The 17,386-nt window shown below is 38.5% G+C and overlaps 1 protein-coding gene across 4 annotated transcripts in view; it reads right to left on the bottom strand.

Annotated features, from left to right (window-relative positions):
* Positions 1-17,386, bottom strand: part of TNFRSF19 (tumor necrosis factor receptor superfamily, member 19) — a 103,687-nt gene that overhangs the window by 62,321 nt on the left and 23,980 nt on the right. The window lies entirely within an intron of this gene.

A 17,386-nucleotide genomic window follows, 5' to 3' on the forward strand; every position in this document is an offset into this window, starting at 1 on the left:
TGTGCATGGAACACAAACTCTAATTCCAAGTCAACTGCTGCACCGTGCTGTAAGACAGCCCTGCGTTCCTGCCAGTCAGTCATTCAGCTGTGGCTCCCTGTCCTGCTGACTGTCTCCAAGTCACCTCCTCCCTCCACTGAGAAACTGTGTAAGTAGCCCAATGGACTTAAACAGTTTTGAGTGTCACATCTCTTTTGAAAACGAACATACAATTTAATGTGAGGGAGGTCTTTGTGGTTATTTTTTGACAAAATAATAAAATTCACTGAACATATCCCAAATACTCATGGGAACTTTTATAGAGACTATTTGGGAAATCGTATTTAAAATAGATTTTATCTAAAGTATTTACTATTTTCAAAAATATAATATTTTTAAAAGTCTAATATTAATTTGAAACTATTAAAAAATAGCCTGTAGTTCATAAAAGTCTAAGAAATTGATGAAGCGATCATTCTACATGTTGAATTAACTAGAAACCATGAAATAACTAGAAATTCAGAGAAGGTGATTCCAGGAAATTAAATTACAGTATGGTGTCCATGACAGCAACTGCTTTTTGAGTGGACTGTCATATTTCTAATGCACCTTAAACAGAGACTCTGTAATTACTCATAATCCAGGCTATAAAGTAAACAGCATATAAATGTTAAATTACCCCCAATATAAATGTCTGCTTTGATGTTTTCATTTCATTCAGTAAAACTGGGTGGTTAAAATGCCTTGAAATCTTCCCCATTAAGTTCAATAAATAACTACCGAGAACAAAAGAAAAAGGGAAAACAGCTGAAAGGGAAGCTCGACAGCCTCCGACCCATGGTGACATTGGTTAGCAAAGACTGACACTGCCTTCACAAACTTGTGTTTGTATACTGAAAAACTATTACACACATGAGATTTGAAAAAAAAAAATCAAACAGTACACCTTTCTTCTCATCCCTGCTCCTTAACTTTCCACTCTCCCAACACAAGTTTTGGGGTGACCTGCCAAAAATATCCTCCTAGCACGTGTGCATGTATTTAACACTGTTCAGGAACTAGAGTTGTTTTCCCATACCATACATCTTGGAGAGTGCTCCATATCAGCAAATAGAGAGTATTCCCTTGCATGGATGGAGCTGGAACTGTTCTTACTCACCACTGCATGCCAAATCCTGGCACAGACAGGGCATCCATTTAGGTTTGGCCCATTGCATTTGTATTGATCAGATGACCTAACCATGCAGCAAATGAAAACAGTATCAAATCTTGTGTTTTTCCCCCCCATAACTTTTGGATAGAAAGAAGTAATTTCCCTAGGTATATTATTTTCTGCTGCAGGCAGAGAAGTCAGCAAATAAATAATGAAATGAGCTTTGAGTTTAGCCTTTTGACAAGACTCTCTCTTTGACCAAACTCTAGATAGGTTATGAGCCACTTTCTATTGGGCCCTGTCCTCAAGAGCCCAGTTTCCCAAAAACCTGGCTAAATATGGCCATGCTCAATATCTTATCAGGTTCCTCAACCCTCACCACCCCCCAAGTGATGCCTAGTCACCCTGGCCTGTCTTCAGCAAGAATCCTGTGAGGTCATTTTAGCCAGAATCTCCCTCACCCCTGATGGTTCCTCTTCGTGATTTTCCATCCACCAAACCCACCCTGCTCTTTGGCTACATATCCCCACTTGCCTGTGCTGTATTTGGAGTGGAGCCCAGTTCTACACTGAGCTTCCATTTCCTCTACTGCAACAGTCCTGAGTAAAATCTGCTGTTCCACTGTCCAGTTCTGGGTTTTCTTTGACACTTTCCAAGTTGCACTAGAGTTGTCCCTCCCATCATGGTAAGAGGAGAGAGTGTGTGTGTGTGTGTGTGTATGCGTGTGTGTGTGTGTGTGTGTGTGTGTGTGTGTCTGGTGAGGGGAGGGCAAGGAGGGTACAGGCAGAGTATGTCCATTTTTAGCCTGGGCTTCAGGATAAGGGATATGTGATTATGTTTATGGAGCATGGTCCACCATTAATATCAACGGTAGAAATGCATTTGTTTTAAAATGTCCCATAGTCTGTATTCTTGAAATTATGACCCAGTACCTTAAAAGCTTGAAGGAAGTACCTAGTACTTCCTCAAATCCCTCAGAAGACATTTTTTATCACTAAACTTTAACATGGGAAAATATATGCATAGATAAAATAATAATGCAATAAAAAGGTATTATTACAGGGCCCCTACTAATTTCCTAAAATCATATGAGAAGTGAACAACCCATGGTATTCAATGCCTCCCTCCACCTCTCCTTCCCAAAACCCTGGTATCTAACAGGCCGGTGAATAAGAAATAAATGCCTGCTGATAAACAAATGGATGCACAAATATTACATAAGGCAGTATTTCCTAAATACTTAAAAAAAAAAAATCCTAGGGAGCAAAACCTTGTAAGGGCCCTGGCAATAACTTCCAAGTGGCAAGGCCATACAGTCCTCCTGGGCTGCAGGGTGGCAGGCAGGATGGGCTGGGCTGGGGATGTCTGGGTGGCGTGGGGTCAGCGGCTTTCCTTATCTTGGTCCCAAGGGAGCAGAGGCTGGATTCAGCTGGGCTACTTCACCCAAGCTGGCGGCAGCAGTAGCTCTGTCACTCTGCCCAATATTTTTAAGCCACATTTGGTGGTTTTCCAGTAGCAAAATGACTCAAAGTAAACAGTCCCCAAATCCCCTTTTTTCTCCCTCTGCAAATCCAGCCTTTAACAAAAACATAAGCCGGCTCTACCTACAGGTTGGAGGAGCAGCTCTTCAGACCACAGGGGAGAAACTCACAGACCCTCGTCGTCCAGGAAACACATTCTGGGCCTTGGGTTGAAAGCACTATTTATTTGTACAGCCAGTGCGTTATTAACTGCAGTCCTTTGAACTTTAAAAGTTAAATTTTAAATTTTAAATGTAGATGGAGAAGTTATTTGAAGGGAAAATCTAGGGCATGGAAATGGAAATGACAAATTAGATTTATGTTGCTGGTGCTTAGAAATCAACTTTTAATTTCCTTTAATAAACCAACACTGAAGAGATAGTTCCCCTCAACTTTCAGTTTCTGAAAATCTGTGCTTGAGTTTTTTAGAGAAAACTGACAAGCAAGAGCTTGTTAATATCTTACAACCATCCCTAGGCTAGATCAGCTATAATTAAACATAAATAAAGTGAGCAACACTGTAATTAAATGGCAGAAATGAATCTCATTTTTTATGCTTGCAAATTATTTTTTAAAAACTTTCCTCAGAGAGACAAAAAGTTTTCAAAAATGTAAACATCTTCAGAAATACGAAGCTGGGCATGCGCCGTGTGGAGCAATGCTGTTGTTTACAAGAGTTAATTTTTTCACATTAACTAAAGTCCTCCCAATAATTGGTTAGAAAAGTTTACTTTGAAAACTGTGCCAGAGACCTGAAGCCTGTTTCAAGTGGTTCATGCAAAAACTAGTTTCCTGATTTACTGCTGCGAGGCGATCGTGTTAACAGCACATTGCCGGCATTAATACTGGTGAGGAGGATGGGCTGGAGCTGGGCGAATTCTAGGCAGTAAGAATTAAAAGTCTAATGTGGTTACTTCAGGAAAACAAAAATTATCCTCTCCCACATATCCCAAAGTTAGGTTTATTTTCGGGAGCTGAAAGGATGCCTGATGGCCGAGTAACCCTCACCATACTTATGGCTCAGAATGCCCAGCAGGTACTACTTACGGGGCGCCCAGAACAAGCTTTTGTATGTTTTGACTCTGAAATAGGAAAAACATTCTGAATTCTCTTTCTCATGCACTTTCAAAATCGAAATCCTGTAGTGGAGGAGAGATAGGGTAAATATGGCTCAATCGGATAAAATCCTCAGACTCCACATGGTTCAGTGACCTGTCATATATTTTCCCAAAAATGCAGAAAAGATAACTATGTACTAAGCAAAATTTCTAAGAACTGAATGGGAAGAGATGCTGCTTGGGGCTTACAGGGAAGGAAGCAAAGGAGCTAGTGAGAGGCGCCTGCTCAGAACGCCCGGGGCAACAGCATCTGGCATGAGGAGCGTGGAGGACCGGAAACAGGAAGTGGTGGCAAGGTCGAAGGTAGATCGGAGGAGGCATGAGAAGCATGGAGGACCGGAAACAGGAACTGGTGGCAAGGTCGAGGGTAGCTCGGAGGAGGCATGAGAAGCATGGAGGACAGGAAACAGGAACTGGTGGCAAGGTCGAGGGTAGCTCAGAGGAGGAAGGACAGGAAGAAGGCTGACCAGCAAGGCAGCTCCCGTGGTGCATGTGCGTTAGGTCAATATGATTCTGGTATCTCCTTGTTTTAGAGGCTGGTCCTATGCCAGAATTGCTGGAAGAAAGTTAATCATTCTAGAGTTGTACTGTGGACAATAGCCAGACCCCATGTGGCCTCATTCAATTCTCATCAATTAAAATGAAATAAAATTCTGTAAGTGTTCAGTAACCTCAGTGGCTAGTTGCTCGTATACTGGACAGAGCAGATAGGGACGACTTCCACCATCACAGACAGTTCTATCAGAGAGAACTGCACTAGGCTATTTACAAAATGGGCAAGAGCTTGCTACCCCCACGTGGCTCCACCGCTCCTTCCTCCTGCACTACTTACTAGCAGTGACAATGGACAAATCAGGGAACCACTGTGTCCCAGTTTCCCTGTCCATAAGATGGCGATGGTTATATTCCCTGTTTGAAACACATGTTGTAAGGATTCCATTAATTAATATACAAAGATCACATAGCAGCTGGCTCACTCTATGAAAAATTAGCCAATATTATCTTAGTTACATAACATGTATTACAAGAGATAGCTCATATTTATGTTAAGAGATATCGTTTACGTGAACATAGCCCAAGATATCCAAGGTAAATGGTTAAAATAAGAATCTTTAAAAAGTGGCCAAAGAAGAGAAGGGTATCATCAAAGTCAGCAACAGTACCGGTGGACGTGGAGCTGCTGTGCAGACTTCTTAATACCTAATAATTGAAAAGAAGTGAAAAGAGGCTCGGACCTACTGACCACACAGCACTGGCGAGTTAAGGCATAGACTGTATTCAGGAATACGATTCCAGCAGCCCTAGCCAGCCCTGACTACACATTTTTATGGTAGAAACCTAACTAACAATGGGAAGGGACGCTCAGACACCTTGGGAAAAAATAGAATTGAATGCCTTCCAAAGAAAATAATAATTAGGAGTAATAAAACCACAGATGTAAAGTTTAACTATACCTGCTTAACCAAAGCACTTCCCAGCTTTAGTTTTAAGGCACAGGTACATGTTTGTAATTGAAAGAACCTCATGACCCAGAGTGCAGAACAGAAAATGTCAGAAGTTTTAAGATACCTTTAATACAGAGAAACAAATAACATAGCAATGTTACAATAAAGGTTATTTGAAAATGCTAATGGCCTATTAAAAAATGTACTTTTTACTCTCAATATAAAAAAACCTTTAGTTGTATATATCAGTCGTTTGGTCTAGCTTTTCTTCTTTTTCATAATTAACTTTAAAAAGTTTTATGTTTACTCTGCTTTCAAAATTTCAAATACCATAGGTAACCAAAATTCTAAGCCTCAGTCAAAAAGGTAAGGGCCCTCAGACTTGTTTAATTACAAATTAAAAGGTAGCCCTCCAAACTACCTATTTATCTATTCATTTATTTGAGACAGGGTCTCACTTTGTCACCCAGACTTGAGTGCAGTGGTGCAATCTCGGCTCACCACAACTCCACCTCCCAGACTCAAGTGATTCTCCTGCCTCAGCCTCCTGAGTAGCTGGGATTACAGGCGCCCACCCCCACACCTGGCTAATTTTTGTATTTTTAGTAGAGATGGGGTTTCACCATGTTGGCCAGGCTAGTCTTGAACTCCTGACCTCAGGTAATCCGCCCGCCTCAGCCTCACAAAGTGCTTGGATTACAGGTAAGCAACTGTGCCTGGCCCAAACTATGTATTTAATATCTCAAGTTTTAAAAAAGATTATTTATAAATGTAGTTGTCTGAAAAATTTTTAAAGCTTAGTCTTAGTCAAAAGACTAAATTTTCCCTTGATTTGTAAAGCTTGGAAATAAAAATTAGCCAGTTAAATGTAATTTTAATTTCAGTGATTTATCTGACTTCAATATTCTCATAACTTATTTTTCTTTCCTCTGAAAGACATATACTGTTGCAAAAGGAACAATGAAAAGAAGAAATCACAAATTCATGAATGGACAATTTAAAAATATCTAACCTTAAAGTAACTGCTTATAAAAAGCTCAAGCTCTCTGAGTTAAGTGTGGTGGAAAATAAAAATATATTTATGTTTTCATTTGTGTATCTGAATCCTTTGCCTCTCTGTTGTATGTTAGAGCACGAGCAAAGTTAAGTTGCTGATTTTATTTATTATGAGCTAAAACTAAGATAAAAGACTTGGCAAAATATATGATTTATAATATATATACAAATTCATTCATTTTTATATTACTAGATTTAAGTGTCAGTTTTTTCCCAAGAAATATTTGAGATTAACTGATCTGTTCACTCATGTACTGTGTCAGGAGCTGGGTACTCTGTAGATACAGGGTAAAAAAGCTGAACAACATGGGCTTCCAGGTGGACAGCCCAGGACAGGCATGCGGTAACACAGTATACAACTGTGCACCTGACTGGGTCCTAGGAATCTCATTTTTCACTGACATTATTACCTTTACCTTTATTGCTCCTCACTCAGTTTGTCCTGGTCTTTTTTCAAAAAAAATTATAAATACGCAAACAGAAGGTGAACAAATGAAATAAGTACATAAAGGCAGAATTGTTCTGGTTGCTTCCCTTTGGCTGCTTCCTTCACGGAGGGGGGACGGCTGTTTCAATCCTTATGGAAAACTGCTATCTAGAGAAAAATATTTCTTCTGGACAGCCATGGGAATATGAAATACAGCACCTGTTATCAGTTAGTGTTCTCGGAAGATGGATTATTTCTGTTTATAAACACAACTTTTTAGAGCGGGTTTTAGGTTCATAATGAAATTGAGAGGAAGGTAGAGAGATAGCCCTTATATGCCCTACCCTCCCCCGCCACACATGAAGCCTCATTCTTATCAGCACCCTGCACCAGAATGGTACATTTGTTACAGTCTATGAACACGTGACTGTCACCTAAGTTCCACAGTTTACATTAGGGTTTATTCTTGGTGTTACATTCTGCGAGTTTGAACAACACAGAACGATATGCATCCACCACTACAGCATCATACAGAGTAGATTCCCCGCCACCACTACAGGATCATACAGAGCAGATTCCCTGCCACCACTACAGGATCATACAAAGTAGATTCTTCCATGCCCACATATTCATCCCTCCCCGACCCTTACCCCTGGCAACCAGTGATCTTTTTACTGTTTCCATAGTTTTGCCTTTTCTAGAATGTCAGAGTTGGAATCATACAGTCAGCAGACTTTTCCAATTGGCTTATTTCACTTGGTAATGTGCATTTAAGGTCCTCTATGTCTTTTCATGGCCTGATAGCTCATTTCCTTTTAGTGCAGAGTAATATTCCATGGTAGGGATCACAGCTTATTTACCCATCACTTACTAAAGTACCTCTGGGTTGCTTCCAAGTCTTCATAATCGTGAACAAACCTGCTATAAGCATCTGTGAGCTTATATTTGTATGAGCGTGAAGTGTCCATTCCTTTAATAAAATACTAAGGAGCACAATTGCTGGATCAAATAATAAGAGTATGCTTAGTTTTGTAAGACACTGCCAAATTGTCTTCCAAACGGCTGTACCATTTTGCATTCCCACTAGCAAGGAATGAGAACTCCTGTTACTTCACATCCTTAACAGCCTTTGGTGTTGTCTGTGTTCTGGATTCTGGATTTCTAATAGGTGTACAGTGGTATCCCGTTGCTTAAATTTGCATTTTCCTGATGACATACTACATGGAGGATCTTTTCATATGCTATTTGCCATCTGTATATCTTCTTCAGTGAGGTGTTCGTTAAGGTCTTTTACCCATTTTAAAATTGGATTTGTTTGTTTTCTTAGTGTTTTTAAGAATTTTTTATATGTTTTGAAGAATTTTTTGCATGTCCTTTTTCAGATATCTTTTGCAAATATTTTCCACCAGTTTCTGGCTTCTATTTTCATTCTCTCAACAGTGTCTTAAGCAGAGTGGAAATTTTTAATTTTAATTAAGTCTAGCTTATTAATTCTTTCTTTCATAGGTTGTGCCTTTCGTGTCAGATAAAAAAGACATCACTAAACCCAAGGTCCTCTAGAGAAAACCTTCTAGGAGTTTTATAGCTTTGCATTTTACAGTTAGCTCTGTGACCTGTTTTGAGTTAGGTCTGTGTCTAGATTCATTTTTTGCATGTGGATGTCGAGTCGTTTTAGATCCATTTGTTGAAGAGTCTATCTTTTCTCCACCGTGTTGTTTGCTCCTTTGTCAAAGACCAGATGACTACACTTAGCTGGGTCTATTCCTGGGCTCTCTATTCTGTTCCATTAATTGATTTGTCTATTCTTTTGTCAATACCACACTGTCTTGATTACTGTATCTTTACAGTAAGTCTTGATGTGGGTAGTGTCAATCCTCCAACTTTTTCTTATAAAAAACTGTGCTGATTATTCTGGGTCTTTGGCCTCTACATATAAACTTTAGAATCAGTTTGTCAATATCTACAAAATAACTTGCTGGGACTTTGATTGGGATTCCATTGCATCTATAAATCAAATTGAGAAACACTGACATCTTGACAACATTGAATCTTCCTTCCATAAACATGGAATATCTCTCCATTTATTTAGTTCTTCTTTTATTTCTTTCATCAGAGTCTTGTAATTTTCCTCATAAAAATCTTGTACATATTTTGTTAGATTTATACCTAGGTATTTTATTTTTTGGGGGGTGCTAATATAAATTATATTGTGTTTCTAATTTCAAATCCCACTTGTTCATTGCCAGTATATATGAAAGTTACTGACTTTTGTATATTAACCAGGTATCTTGAAATATTACTATACTTGCTTATTCATTCCAGGAGTTTTACTGTTAATTCTCTTGCATTTTCTACATAGATGATTATGCCATATGTGAACAAGGAGAACTTTATTTCTTCCTTCCAAATCAGTTTACCTTTTATTCCTTCTCTTTTTTTTTTTTTTTTGTCTTAGTACTTGAGTTAGGATTTCTTGCATGATGCTGAAAGGGAACATCCTTGCCTTGTTCCTGATCTTAGTGGAAAGCTGCTAGTTTCCATCATTAAGTATGATGTCAACTCTAGAGTTTTGGTTTTGTTGTGGTTGTTGTAGATAAATTATTTACCAAGTAGAGGAAATTCCTTTCCATTTCTAGTTTACTGAGAGGTTTTGTTGTTGTTGTTTTTTAATCACGAATGGGTGTTAGATTTTTCAAATGCTTTTTGTGCACTTACTGCTATATGTGATTTTTCTCCTCTTTAGCCCACTGATGTGACAGATTACATTAACTGAATGTCAAAGGTTGAACCAGCCTTGTGTATGTGGGATATGTCCCATTTTGTCACACTGTGTGATTTTTTTTTTTTTAATATACAGTGTTGGATTCAATTTGCTAATATTTTGTTGAGAATTTTTGTATCTTTGTTCATGAGAGACCTTGTAAAGTCCTTTGGTTTAGGCATTAGGATGATTTTTGGCCTCAAAGAATGAGTTAGGAAGTATTTTCTCTGCTATATTCTGGAAGAAATTATATTCTGGAGAATTATATTCTGGAGAATTAGAATAATTTCTTCTTAATTTTTGGTAGAATTCACCAGTAAATTCACTTTAACCTGGTGCTGTTTTGGAAGGTTATCAATTATTGATTCAATTTCTTCAGTCAATATAGGCCTATACAGACTGTGGATTTCTTCTTGTGTGAGCTTTGTCAGATGGCATCTTTCAAGGAATTGATTCATTTTATCTAGGTTACCAAATGTGTGGGCGCTGAGTTGTTCATAGCATTTCTAATATTCCTATAGTGATGTCCATGCTTTCATTTCTGATATTAGTACTTTGTGTCCTCTCCCTTATTTTCTAAGCTGGCCTAGTTAGAGGATCGTCAGTTTTACTGAACTTTTCAGAGAATCGCCTTTTGGTTTTGTTGACCTTCTCTACTGAGTTTCTGTTTTTAATTTCATTGATTTCTGCTTCAATAGTTATTTATTTTATTCTGCTTCCTCTGAATTTAATTTGTTCTTCTTTTTCTAGTTTTATAAGGTATAAGCTTAGATCACCAATTTTGGGTCTTTCTTTTTTCTAATATGTGCCTTCAGTACCCCCTGAGTACTGGTTCACTGCATCCCACAAATTTTGATAAGTTCTGTTTTCATTTTCATTTAGTTCAAAATATTTTTAAACTTATCTTGCAATATCCTCTTTGACCCATGTGTTATTTAGAAGTGTGTTCTTAATCTCCAAGTATTTTAGAATTTTCCAGCTATCTTTCTGTTATTGATTTCTAGTTTTATTTCATTGTGATCCGACAGCAGACACTATATGATTTCTATGCTTTTACATTTGTTAAGGTGTGTTTTATGGCCCCAAATGTGGTCTAGCTTGGTGAATTTTCCACGAGAGCTTGAGAATAATCTCTTCTGCTGTTGCTCAATGAAGTTGTCTATAGGTGTCAGTTATATCCAGTTGATTGATGGTGTTGAGTCCAACTATGTCCTTATTGACTTTCTGCCTGGTGAATCTGTCCATTTCTGATAGTGTTGAAGTCTCCAACTACAATAGTGGATTCATCTATATCTCCTTGCAGTTTTATCAGTTTTTGTCCCACATGGTTTGATGGTCTGTTGCTAGGGGAATACCCATTAAAGATTATTCTAATTTCTTAGAGAATTAACCCCCTTATTATTATGTAAAATCCATCTTTATCCCTGACATCTGTCTTTGCTTTGAAGTCTGCTCTGTCTGAAATTAATATAGCTACTCTTGCTCTTCTGATTACTGTTAGCATGATATACAGTTCTCCATCCACTTACTTTTCACCTATGTGTGTCTTTACATTTGAAGTGGGTTCTTATAGACCACAGAGTTGGATCTTGTTTTTTGACCTGCTCTGACAATCTGTTTGTAAATTGGTACATTCAGATCACTGACACTGAAAATGATCATTGATGAAGTTGGGCTAATAGTTACCATATATATTACTGTTTTCTATTTCTTGCCCATCTTATTTGTTTTTATTTTTGTCTTCCACATTTTCACTTTTGTAGTTTTAATTGAGCATTTTATGTGGTTTCATTTTATCTCCTTTCTTAGCATATCAGTTATACTTCTTTTTACACCTTTTTTAATGGTTGCCCTAGAGGTTGTACTATACATTTATAACCAGTCCAAGCCTCCTTTCAACTAACACTGTACTACTTCATAAGTAGTGTGAATACCTTACAATAACAAAATAATTCTAATTCCTCCTCCCCATCCTTTGTATCATTGCTATAATTAATTTCACTTACGTGTGTGTGTGTGTGTGTGTACACACAAGCATATACTCAATCAAATACACTGTTGCTATTAGTTTGAACACACTATCATCTATTACATCAATTAAGAATAGGAAAGTTAAAGTTTTTATTTTACCTTCGCTTAGCACTTCTTTGATGCTCTTTTCTTTATGTAGATCCATGTTTCTGACCTATATTATTTTCCTTCTGTCTAAAGAACTTCTTTTAACATTTCTTACAAGGCAGGTCTACTGGTAACAAATTCCCTCAATTGACTGAGAAAGTCTTTATTTGTCCTTAACTTTTGAAGGAAAATTTCTCAGGGTACAGAATTTTAGGTGGTATTTTCTCAATACTTTCAATGTTTCACTGCACTCTCTTCTGCCGTGCATGATTTCTGAGGAGAAGTCAGATGTTATTCTTACCTCTGCCCCTCTGTACGTATGGTGTTTTTTCCCTCTAGCTTCTTCCACGGTTTTTTCTTTGTTTTTCTGCAATTTGCAAATGATATACTTGGTGTTGTTTTGGGGCATTTATCTTGCTTGGCATCCTGAGTTTCCTGGATCTGTGGTTTGGTGTCTGGCATTAACTTGGGAAAATTCTAAGTCATTATTGTTTCAAATATTTCTTCTGTTCCTTTCTCTGATTAGCATATCAATATTAGAATATTCATGATTAATGCTATTAGCATATTAATCATAGTTGTTCTTGATTCTCTCTGATAACTCCAAGATCCCTGCCAAGTCTGGTTCTGACGCTTGCTTTGCCTCTTCAAATTGTACTTCTTGCCATTTAGCATGCTTTGTACATTTTTGTTAAATGTCATACATGATACACTGGGTAGAAGGAGCTGCTATAAACAGGCTTTTAGTAATGTGGAGGTGAGATGTGAAGGAAGGGGCAGCTTTCCATAGTACTGTGCAGGCCTGTGCCTCTGTACTGCAAGCTTCCCCAGGGCCTCTCAGTTGCTTGTTTGTGAACTGCAAAATGGGAGAGAATGGCTGGAGCAGGCTGAGTCAGTAGCTCCCTTCCCCAGGTCAGTTAGGCTCTGATAAAACCCCAGCAGGTGAGCCTTTGGTGTGTGCGTTTCTCTTGAGGGCAGTCCTTGTTAAGAAAGAGAGTGCTCTAGCTCTAGCGTATTTCAAAATGTTCCTTTTCTGCCTCCCCTGTCAGAAAAATAAGGGTTTTTTTGTTTGGTTTGGTTTGGCTTTTGACATTTAAATTGGTTCGAGTTCCTGGAGATGAAACTCACAAAAGCATGGGAGGGTGCTCTGTGAGTGGGTCCTCCCGGAGTTTTTAACTCTCAGACTTTTCCAAACCTAGGCTAGAGCAGTCTGTCAGTAACAGTGCAGGTTTCCCACCCTGGTGCTGGCTCCCGGGGAGGCTTCTGCAGCAGTGTATTGTGATTGTCTGTAGCTGTCTGTGACCTCACTTCTCTTGCAGATCTAAAAGCTGCGGACTTTCAGTTTGTTCAGCTTTTTACTTCCTGTTGGAATACAGTGGCAACCTCTAAATTCCTCACATATACAAAATCAGAAATGGGAAAATGATTTCTTAATCAACAAAAATATTCAGCCTAATAGGACTTTCATCTTCTGGTCTGATTCTCCAAAAATTACCTTAAGGTTATATTCTGCAGATTCAAAGGATCAAGACAGTAATTTCTTAGAAATTATTTACTCATCTCTCAGAATCTGTGAAGTTTCATTCAGAATTTCATAGAGATTTGGGAAAAAGAAGAATGTCTGAGGAAAAGAAACGTCATCATCTTTAAACCAAACTTAAAATTCTAAGCCCCACACCATCTGAATGGGTCCCTCCTCTTGGCCAAGGACATTCCATAGTTAACCTGAAAAACTAGTTCAGGCCAGGATGGAAACGGGGAGCCAGACCTGCCTCATGATACCCTCTTCCCTTTTGGAATTACTGATGGAACAGACTCTTCAAGTCTGATAAGAAAACACTTACAGTCTATTCTCTCTGAAGTCTGCTAACTGGAGGCTTCATCTGCATGATAAAACCTTGGTCTCTAAAACCCCTTGGTATCTAAAACTCTTTCTATTGACATTCCTTTCTGTTGACTCTAGGCATTCCTTTCTATTGACTCCAGGTCTTTACATAATAACCAACAGCCAGTCCGAAAGTCCTGCAATCCACCTATGACCTGGAATCCCCCTTCCCCTACCTGCTCCCCACTCCCAGTTGTCCTGCCTTTCCAGACCGAACCAATGTTGAGTGATGTCTTATGTCTCCCTAAATTGTATAAAACCAACCTGGAGCCCTACCATCTTGGGCACATGTTGTCAGGATCTCTCCAGGGCTGTGTCATGGGCCACTGGTCACACATTTTTTGGCTCAGAATAAATCTCTTGAAATATTTTACAGAGTTTGACTCTTTTCATCAGCAATCTGTTTTCCTCTTGGGCATGATGGCATTTTTAAATACTTTGTTCACTGATCTTAGATATGTCAACCTGTTAAAAATTAATCTTTTTACACCCGACACAGAAAAATCTATGTCTGAAAGTGCACATTACTGTAATCAACATGGGTTGAAAAATACCTGTTGAGATGCTACTGCTAAGGAGATATCACACAGATTTTGAAGGTCAGTCAGTTTCAATCCAAATGTAAAGCCCAGGATACTAAAAGCCACCGCTCATGTAACACAAAAGCCAGAGAGAAAAGCTGTCTAACAGAAGTCACTTATGGAATGCATAATTCTTTGTTTCCTGCTGTTTATGGATCATTGATCAAAAATCTGTGAATGACAAGACTCAACTGTAGATAATGGAAGTCTGTAGGGGAAAAGGACTTCTCTTTTAAAAGTACCTTTAAATAAGAAGAAAAATCTGTTGTTCCTTTTCTAACAGAAAGGCTTTGATGTTTTATTTAAAACAAAACAATACATCACTTCTCCACAACTAGTAACATCTTCAAAAGATCAGCAAATAAAGCAAATGGATGTATAGCTCTGAACGTGCTCACAAAAAAAGGCAGGCTTCAGAACATCCAAGACTGTGAAATATATCCTGATATAACACACAGTTTCTTAGCAAATAGTGGTTGAAATGAATATATTTAAAGTGTTCCTGGGAGTAACATACACTCACTGTGGTGAGATCAATAATAATATACACACTGTCAAAGGAATGTTCAAAACCCTGGTTTGGAAAATGCCTGCTATCTCAGAGCATCTTTTACTTAAGACACTAGTAGGCTCTACTTCTTGACTAGCAATGCTAACATTCATTTTAAGAAAAAGAATTCCCAGTAAGTAGTAGCATTCATGATTTCTGTTATCAATGATTTAGGGTGTGTGTGTGTGTGTGTATATATATATATATATATATATTTAGAACTTACAGTTATATATAATATATATAAATATACGTAAATATTATATATATATACAGTTATATATATATATATAACCGTAAGTTCTGGGATACACGTGCAGAACGTGCAGGTTTGTTACACGGGTATAAATGTGCCATGGTGGTTTGCTGTGCCCATCAATCCATCATCTACATTAGGTATTTCTCCTAATGCTATCCCTTCCCTTGTCACCCACACTGCAACAGGGCCTGGTGTGTAATGTTCCCCTCCCTGTGTCCATGTGTTCTCATTGTTTAATGAGACTGGGAATACTTCCAGCTTTTGCCCATTCACTATGATATTGGCTGTGGGTTTGTCATAAACAGCTCTTACTATTTCCTGATACATTCAATCAATACCTAGTTTATTGAGAGTTTTTAGCATGAAGGGGTGTTGAATTTTATCATAGGCCTTTTCTGCATCTATTGAGATACTCATGTGGTTTTGTCATTGGTTCTGTTTATGTGATGGATTACATTTATTGTTTTGCGTGTATTGAACCAGTCTTGCATGCTAGGGATGAAGCTGACTTGATTGTGGTGGATAAGCTTTTTGATGTGCTGCTGGATTCAGTTTGCCAGTATTTTATTGAGGATTTTCACACTGATGTTCATCAGGGATATTGGCCTGAAATTTTCTTTTTTTGTTGTGTCTCTGCCAGGTTTTGATATCAGGATGATGCTGACCTCATAAAATGAGCTAGAGTCCCTCCTCTTCTATTGTTTGGAATAGTTTCAGAAGGAATGGTACCAGCTCCTGTTTGTACCTCTGGTAGAATTTGGCTGTGAATCCGTCTGGTCCTGGGTTTTTGTTGGTGGTGGTGGTGGTAGTAGGCTATTAATTACTGCCTCAATTTCAGAACTTGTTCTTGATCTATTCAGGGATTCAACTTCTTCCTGGTTTAGTCTAGGGAGGGTATATATGTCCAGGAATTTATGAATTTCTTCTAGATTTTCTAGTTTATTTGCAGAGAGGTGTTAACAGTATTCTCTGATGGTAGTTTGTATTTCTGTGGGATCAGTGTTGATACCCCCTTTATCATTTTTTTTTATTGTTTCTATTTGATTCTTTTCTCTTTTCTTCTTTATTAGTCCAGCTAGCGATCTATCTATTTTGTTAATCTTTTCAAAAAACCAGCTCCTGGATTAATTGATTTTTTGAAGGGTTTTTTGTGTCCCTATCTCCTTCAGTTCTGCTCTGATCTTAGTTATTTCTTGTCTTCTGCTAGCTTTTGAATTTGTTTGCTGTTGCTTCTCTAGTTCTTTTCATTGTGGTGTTAGGGTGTCAATTTTAGATCTTTTCCGCTTTCTCCTGTGGGCATTTAGTGCTATAAACTTCCTTCTAAACACTGCTTTAGTTGTATCCCAGAGATTCTGGTACATTGTGTCTTTGTTCTCATTGGTTTCAAATAACTTATTTATTTCTGCCTTAATTTTGTTATTTACCCAGTAGTCATTCAGGAGCAGGTTGTTCAGTTTCCATGTAGTTGTGCAGCTTCGAGTGAGTTTCTTAATCCTGAGTTCTAATTTGATTGCACTATGGTCTGAGAGACTGTTTGTTATGATTTCCATTCTTTTTTATTTGCTGAGGAGCGTTTTACTTCCAATTATGTGGTCAGTTTTAGAGTAAGTGCAATGTGGTGCTGAGAAGAATGTATATTCTGTTGATTAGGGGTGGAGAGTTCTGTAGATGTCTGTTAGGTTCGACTGGTCCAGAGCTGGGTTCAAGTCCTAAATATCCTTGTTAATTTTCTCGTTGATCTGTCTAATATTCACAGTGGGGTGTTAAAGTCTCCCACTATTATTGTGTGGGAGTCTAAGTGTCTTTGTGTAGGTCTCTAAGAACTTGCTTTGTAAATCTGGGTGCTCCTGTATTGGGTGCATATATATTTAGGATAGTTAGCCCTTCCCTTCTTGTTGCATTGATCCCTTATACCATTATCTAATGCCCTTGTCTTTTTTGATCTTTTGTTGGTTTAAAGTCTTTTATCAGAGACTAGGATTGCAACCCCTGCTTTTTTTTGCTTTCCATTTGCTTGGTAAATATTCCTCCATCCCTTTATTTTGAGCCTATGTGTGTCTTTGCACGTGAGATGGGTCTCCTGAAAACAGCACACCGATGGGTCTTGACTCTTTATCCAATTTGCCAGTCTGTGTCTTTTAATTTGGGTATTTAGCCCATTTATCATTTGTCTCCCTGGCTTCATTCCCCTTTCCAGGGGAGTGAATGGTTCTGCTTCACTGACATTCCAGATGCCACTAGGGTATGGAAAAAAAAACTCCTGCAGGTAGCTCAGGGTCTGCCCAAATGGCCACCCAGTTTTGTGCTTAAAACCAGGGCCCTGGTGGTATAGGCACCTCTCCTGGTCTGTGGGTTGCACAGAACATGGGAAAAGCGTAGTATCTGGGTTGGAGTCCACCGTTCCTCATGGCACAGTCCCTCAAGGCTTTCCTTGGCTAAGGGAAGCAGTTCCTGGATTCCTCGCACTTCCCAGGTGAGGCGACACCCCACCCTGTTTCGGCTCAGCCTCCATGGGCTGCACCCACTGTTTAACC

The sequence above is a fragment of the Colobus angolensis genome, unplaced genomic scaffold (assembly GCF_000951035.1).
Source record: "Colobus angolensis palliatus isolate OR3802 unplaced genomic scaffold, Cang.pa_1.0 Scaffold113, whole genome shotgun sequence".
NCBI lineage: Eukaryota > Metazoa > Chordata > Mammalia > Primates > Cercopithecidae > Colobus > Colobus angolensis.